This window comes from Hyperoodon ampullatus, assembly GCF_949752795.1.
Source record: "Hyperoodon ampullatus genome assembly, chromosome: 2".
Taxonomy (NCBI): domain Eukaryota; kingdom Metazoa; phylum Chordata; class Mammalia; order Artiodactyla; family Ziphiidae; genus Hyperoodon; species Hyperoodon ampullatus.
Window position 1 is genome coordinate 2,930,049 of NC_136915.1, and position 7,896 is coordinate 2,937,944.

Sequence of the window (7,896 nt, forward strand, 5' to 3'; positions counted from 1 at the left end):
TGAGAAGATACAAAAAGACCAAAAACCCAACTGCCACTTCTGAAGAGCTGGGAGCAAAATCAGGGTGCTGGGAGCAAAAGCAGGGTACTATGCATGCCCCCTGCGCTCAACACCACCAAAAAGGTGGGCAGACCACCTAAGCTGCCCATGAGGCCTGACTCCCAGACCCGCCCCTACTCTCACCCCATATATGGGACCAGCTCACACCCCTCTCAGGGAGCAAGTGAACAAGGGAACCTGTTGCTTGTTCTCACTTCCCCCTGCTGCAGCAGGGGCCCCAATAAAGACTTGCCTGAATTTCTTGTATGGCCTCATCAATTTCTATTGAATAAGGGGGGCAGGAACCCTGGTTGGTAATGGGTGTTTGGAGCTGGCCAGGAGGGAAGGAGACACAGCCAGGGGGACGGGGAGGAGGGAAGACAGGCTGTGGCCACTCCATGTTAGGATCCGAAGTGTAAATGCATAAAGGGGAACAGAATCTGAAGATTCACGCACAGATGGCCACTCTACACTTCAAATGTCTGTGTGACATGCCTGGTCTCCTGCCCCTAGTGGCACAAATCGGAACTGCCTCTGCCTCTCCTCCCCTGTGGTCCAGCCCAGAAAAATGCTTTATCTCAAACGTCAGAGCCTCATCTCCTTCTTTCTCTGCTGTCTGGGATTCCTTTTGGAAATTTCCAAACGAAGGCCCTGGCCAGATCAGAGGCAGCAGCAGGGACAGGCCCTAGGCTGGTCCCGGTTGGGACAGTGGACCATGGCAAGGACTAGTTGAGTGAACTACTTACAGATTATTGTAAGATTACTAGGACTTGTTTTCTAGGAAAAAAACAAAAAACAAAAAATGGAGACAGGTTTTCCTATTATCACAGAAATATGTGATCAGATTTTTTTAAAGAAAAATTAAATGTGCAGATGATGAAATAGTGGATAGCTGCCCCTTGGAAACAAGTAATCTACAACAAAGTGGCTCTGTGAGAGAAACCCGCTGCTGTGTGCACATCCCCACCCATGCCTCCCTCTCCCACCCCCTCTCTGGGGTCCAGAGAAGGGCTTCCTTCCACTCGACATGGTCTTTGGGGGTGTTCTTATCCAGGAAGCCTAACTATCCAGTTAAACCAACAAGAGTCTCAAACACCTTCTGTGAATCAGACATGATGTAGGTACCGGCCACATGAGGACAAATAATGTCCCTCTTTTCAAGGAGAATAAGGTTTTGCTAAGAGATTAGATGTGTGTTGTGCTGTCATTTGTAAAAGGGGAAAGGAAAAGCGAAAATATGCTGTGTGTAAAGCACGGGGTTGGGGGGGCACATTTGCAAGAGGGTTCCGAGGAAGGTTTTACAGAGGAGTGAAGTTGGGACTGGGCACCAAAGGAGGTGTGAGGACAAGCGGGGCTTGGGGTAAAGATGTGCTGGTAAAGGTTCGTGGAGGGGGTGGGAAGGATGTGCACTGGCTGGTGCTGCCTAAGGAGCTTGAGAGGGACCAGCGGGAGATGAAGGGGGAAGGAAAGCAGAGCATTACTGGGGGGCAGAGTGACTATTCCATGGGGATTCCCGGAAGGAGGAGACCCTCCTCTCACCCTGCAGGGGCTCCATCCCTTCCCCACTGCACTGTCATTGGTACAGTGGTCAAGTTGAGAGACTAAAGTCTTTGGAGGTACTTATGGGACCAAGGACAGTTTTTTTGTTCCTTCACAGGAGTGCAATCATGGAGTGCTCAGCATCTGCCAGGAGCTCACAGCTGATCACAGAGGCGGATAGCGACACAGCAAGATGGAGGGCACTGAGCACAGAGCACGGGGACGGGTGGGCAGGGAGGGCTTCGTGGAAGAGGCGAGGTCTGAGCTGAGTTAGAAAGAACAGGAGGGAGCTGGCCCCACATCAGGCTCCTACGGCCACTGTGACAAATCACCGTAAACATCATGGCTTAAAGCTACACATTTATTCTTCCAGATCGTAGGGGTCAGGAGTCTGAAATCAAGGCGTGGGGAGGGGCAACCCAGGGGAGGGTCTCTTCCTTGCCCCTTGCACCTCCCAGGGCTGCGTTGCTCTCATTCTTTGGCTTGTGGCCCTTCCTCCACCTTCAAGTCATCAGCTTCTTCCTCAGTGTTCACGCTGCCCTCCCTCCTCTGTGTGTCACCCCCTTGGCCTCCCGTTTGTAAGGACACTATGATGGCACTGACGGTCCACCCAGATGGGCCAGGGCCACCTCCTTGTCCCAAGTTCCTTTACTTAATCACGCTCGCAGAGACCTTTTTCCATGAAAAGTAACGTATTCACAGACCCCAGGATTAGGACGTGGATACCTTTAGGGGACACTATTCAGCCTAGTGTGGAATCCACTGCTGACCCCCGATTCTGATAGAGGCCATTATTATTTCAAAAACCAGGGACAGATGATCCTCTGATCCCTGCACTGGATGAGTGTGTGAGTGTTTTAGGAGGGGGCTTAGGAGGCTCCTGGTGCTGTCATGTCGTGATGAGGTGGGGACCCGTTCTGGTGCTGAGCAGGAACAGGGATCCAGCATTCAGCCACTCCTGGGCTCCAAGAGGCCAGGCCTTGTGTGTGTTTCTCTATGGCTGCTCGCCAACCCTCACCCCTGTGAGAGAGTTCCGGAAACAGCTCTAGGGTTTACAAGCAGCCTTGGGCATTTGAAGAAGGGAAAAGAGAGAGGAATGAAGAGTATTAGAAAAAGCCCTGTGACGATGTGCTTGGATGCGGGTGCGTCCGCTGAGCGCATGGTGGGGAAATCTTACGTGGCCCGAGTGCCTCTGGAGCAGGCTCGGGGCATTGTGGGCCAGCCAGGACCCTTGCTCAGCTCCTGGTGGGGAGCACGGCTGTGCCGGGCCTCTTGCCGGAGCTGGGGACCGCGGCCTGTGAGCCTGAGCCCTCTAGTGGAAACTGCGGCCATCAGAGACCAGACTCTACCGTGTGCCTCCCGCCTCCTGCTGCTGACTGATCACCCGCTCCTGTGGGCATCCACCAGGCTGACCCTTCACCTGCTCCATCGGGATCCCTCGGGTCTCGGTCCCACTGGCACACCCAGTTTGGGTGGGAAAATGGGGACCCTGCTAGTTCCCAGCACTGTGGCGGATACAGCTCTGGCATCTCTGGGGGAGACAGTGGCTCACCCCACCCCGCCTCCACATCCCAGAACCCACGTCTGGGCACCAACACAAGGATGCATCCACTTCCCAGGCGGCCACACCTCCTCACACAGAGCAGGGCCCCGGCACACCCAGAAACAGGGTGGCCTGTGCCCCATGACCCTCTCTTGGTCCTGACCCCACAGGCAGGGCCTGAGGACACAGTCTCACTGGGTGGCGAGCTCGTCGTACAGAATAAAGCAAAACAAAACAAAATAGAGAAACTCAAGAAGCAGGTGCCCAGGTGGCCACATGTGTATTCTGGAATTTGGAGAAGAGCGGGCAAAGGTCCCCAGAATCAAAGTTTAAGAAACGTGTCCCACTTTATCCAAATGTAACCACAAACCTCCAAGGAAAGGTACAGCAGTCTCGCTGGATCGGTAGCCCTGGGAGGGGCGCGGTGTCTGTATGCTCGCTCACTGATCCGCCCGCAGCCCCTGGAAGAAGGCCTGACACACTTTAGGGTTAATATTTTACAAGATAGATATTTTTAGAAGGACTGTTCCATGGTCTCTGGAGAAGCCTACAGCCCGGGGTTGGGGAAGGGGTGGGGGCGGCCAGGGTTCCTGACGTCCTGGAATCTAACCGTAGGATTCTTTGACATCCATCAGCCGTGCAGCTCTTTCACCGATAGCTTCTCTGGGCCTCAGATTTCCTTTCAGCAGAATGGAGCTTTCACTCATGAATACACTTGTGTTTGCAAAAAGAGTTACCAAATGTTTCAGAAATACTGTGCCAAGGAACAGAATCTCAGTTGATGGCACAAAGTGAGCCCTGGTGACAACTGACCGCACTTGTTCTCAGCACAGTCTTGAAGCATCTAGGGCACCGGCCACGCAGAGATGAGTGGGGCAGGCCTCTGCCCTCCAGAAGCTCACCCGCTGGCGGAGCCGGCCAAGGACTCTCCCTGCCAGGAGGAGTGGTTCCATCAGGAGTGTGGAGGCGGCTGTCACCCCTCCCTCCAAGTGGGGCTGGAACACAGAGTCCCAGGATTACTGGAGGCTGTGTTATAATCAGGGCCTGGGGTCATTATCACTGGTCTTGGGGACGCCCCTGGATCCCCATCAGTGTTTCATCCATTTCTAAGGTCCCAGAGCCTGGGGCTGCCTCCCACCTGTGATAAATGATGCATTGCCATCCCGTCACCCTTATGACTGGATGTCTCAGGGTCTGTCCCAGGCAGAGCCAGGCCAGGTCAGCTGTGGGACATATGCTCTGGTCAGTGTCCCAGGCTCAGAGTCCAAGAGACATGGTCACAGGAAAACCTTGAATCACCCAGATTTGTGTTAAAAAGAACACCACCCCAGAGGCATTAAGAACCTGATCATAGGGATCATTGTGTCCAGAGCCACTGGAGTCCGCCCCTCGCTGGGCACTGGACAGGCAGCCCCTCTGCAGCCCCTCGGCTGCTCCTGGCCTTTCCCCTCCCAGGGCAAGGTGCCGAGTCCCAGGGCAGGGAGTCAGTGAGTGCACCTCGGGCTCTCCTCTTCTCTTGGGGGGCGTTAGAGCCCCGCAGACCCCAACCCAGAGAAGGCAGATGGGCCCAGAGCTGGTCCCGAGGACTGGAGGACGGACAGGCCTCGGCAGGCTCCTGGGGACAGAGCCACAGTGCACCCATGTCACCAGGGCTCTACCCTGCGGTTCACATGTTCCTGCCCATTGGTGGCCCCGGAGGAGAGTCCAGCTGGGCGCTGAGAGCCATGTATGCGTGTGTGAATGCGTGTGCTATGTGTGTGAGCTCGCCTGACAACGGGAGGTGGCTGGCCAGTCCCCGAAAACCTTTACCTTCTGTGTAATCGGGTGGGCATGAATGTCCCACATGGGAACCCGCCATGCTCCAGAGCAATCCGATGCCAGAGTCAGCTGCGACACACACAGGAGACCCTTGCCTCAGCTAATAAAGTCTGGGACTGCTCAATATAACCATAATGTTTGTAAATAAAATCACACTTTAGTTGTCCCAGGAGTCGTATCATTTAAAGAAACTTTGCAGGAAGTCTTTATTGATTCAGTCATGTCTTAAATGTCTCCAGCCCTCGGCCAGACCACAGGCCACAGGGGTCAAGTCCTGCCCCCCTTCAGAGAGTTAGTGGACCCTTGGGACAGAGGGCACATGTCCACACGCGTCCACCCACTGGATGGATGCCAGAAGGCATGGGCTCCCCACCAATTAGGCACCTTGACACGAGCAGCTGGCTCTCATTCCAGAGTCAGTTTTCACCAAGAAATAATGTTTTGATCATGTCATCAGGTTTTCTAGGCAACATCTAGAAAATTACTAGGTATTTTCTTCCTTATTAAATACTAAGTATTCAAATCTCTGCTATTTAAGACTCACAGACACAGAAAACAAACTTACGGTGAACAAAGGGGAAAGGAGAGGGGATAAATGAAGAGTTTGGGATTAACAGATACACACCGCTCTATATAAAATAGATAAACAGGGCTTCCCTGGTGGCGCAGTGGCTGAGAGTCCACCTGCCGATGCAGGGGGCACGGGTTCGTGCCCCGGTCCGGGAAGATCCCACATGCCGCGGAGCGGCTGGGCCCGTGAGCCATGGCCGTTGGGCCTGCGCGTCTGGAGCCTGTGCTCCGCAACGGGAGAGGCCACAACAGTGAGAGGCCCACGTACCGCAAAAAAAAAAAAAAATAAAATAAAATAAAATAATAAAATAAAATAAAATAGATAAACAACTAGGACCTACTGTATAGCACAGGAGACTCTACTCAATACTTTGTGATCACCTATAAGGGAAAATAATCTGAAAAAGAATATGTAACTGAACCACTGTGCTGTACACCTGAAACTAGCACAACATTGTAAGTCAACTATACTCCAATAAAAAAACTTATTAAAAAATGCTATTCAAACACTAGGTATACCTAGTATTTAAATACCTGCTATGTATGTAAATCCCTAGTATTTAAATTGTGCCTACCAGGTGTTTACCTACCTATTCCCTTGTAAAGCACACATTACCTAGTAAGTGACACACTACTAGGTGCTCTGTGAGAAGTAGTACACAAGCGGGTGCTCGGTGGTCTACTGGGCTCACTTCTTAGCTCAGTAACTCACTTTCCCACCCCCGCCTCACCGTCCATAACTTAAATCCAAATCCTAACAAAATTACAGTGATTGCTGTAGACCCAATCACCTGTGTATTGTTTTGTTTTGTTGTTTTTCCCCCCCGTATCTGTACCTTGCTGTGCCAGGCACAGAGGAGGGGAGGTTACTTAGCTAGGGCAGGGGCTGTCCCGGACATCTTTGAGCCTGGAGATGTGGTCAGGTATTGCCAGGTGGGCAGGAGATCAAAGGAGGATGGGGAGTGTCCTGGTTGAGGGGACGTGGCCAGGCTGCAGGGGAGGAGAAAGCGGGGAGATGGGGGCAGAGCTGTGTGTTACAAGGAGGGCCTTGGAACCAAGGAGAACCCTTGGTCCTTCACTGGGAGCAGCTTCAGAAAGGATGAGACGGGAGAATCACCAGGTCCAAGCTCTGGTAGAGCAGGATGAGTTTGGCTGAAGTGTAGCTGGGACAGGATAGCAGGGGGGCTCTGGGGCTGGACAGATGGGGATTCTACCCTGGGCATCATTTATTGCCGGGTGTGCCCTGGACTAATGGCTTGACCTCTCTGAGCTTCGGTTTCTCCATCAGTGAAAAGAGAACCATAAAGGGATAGAGCAAGCTTGCAGCCAGTGCCCCCACCCCTGGGCTCGAACGGGGTGGGGGCCCCGGGGTAGAGAGATGGGTCCGTGGTAACTCATGCTTTACATGTCCCTTCAACGTGTACAGAGCTCACCACCATCTCATTGGACTCTCAAGTGCCCTGGGAAGGTTGCCAGGCAGGTATGACAATTCTCTCGGCCCAGATGTGGGAGTTGGGTGTACGGAGCAATCTGTGAATTTCAACCCAGAACCCACTCTCTCTCTTCCCCACTGAGCGTAGAACTGCTCCGAGGGCGGTCAGGAGAAGGGTGAGAAGCTTGACCAGGGCTTCAAGTGGGTCTGTTTGGATCTGATGGGCAAGTCTGTGCTTCCACATCTCGGGCTGGCCTGAGACTCCGAAGACCAGCCTCAGGACTCACGAGATGAATGCCGTCAGTTAATTAACGATGCCTCTTTCTCAAGGGTCTGCTGCTTTCTTGGAGCTTGCTGGTGAGGGTGGTGGGTACCGTCACCGAAAGCTTGGCCAGTCTGCCCACCGCGGGCCTCAGGATCAGCCCAGAGAGGGCGGGAGGCAGATCCAGCTCAGACCTAGGAGGTGGCTGACGTCACAGCATCTCGGCCCCGTACCCTCCACCCCGTACCCACATTTCCAGAGCCAGATCCTGGAATGGCCGCATCTGGAAGCGTCTCCAGTGGCTGAGACTGGCCCCCAGACATAGGGATGATGAATCAGGGATCCAGGGAGGGGCCGTGGCTGGGCCTGGGGCACTCAGTCAGTCAGTGGTTCTCCCCACTGAGGGTCTGGAACAATCCAGTTCAACCCAGAACCCATCACAATGCCTGGTTCAGAATAGATACCACCTACGTCTGTGCTGGTGAGTGAAGCAATTCCACGAAAGGAATTTCTAGGATTAAGCAAATCTTGCTCATGGATCATTAAGACTCCTCACGTATATGCTCACACAGAGGAAAAGAAAGCGTCTCCTCCTCACCTGCGACCCTGGTCTAGGCCGAGGAGGTGTGGCCAGTCCTGGGATCTTTCTGCGTGGTGTTCTGCCTGGTGACACAGGCCCGGAGCCCCAGCCTC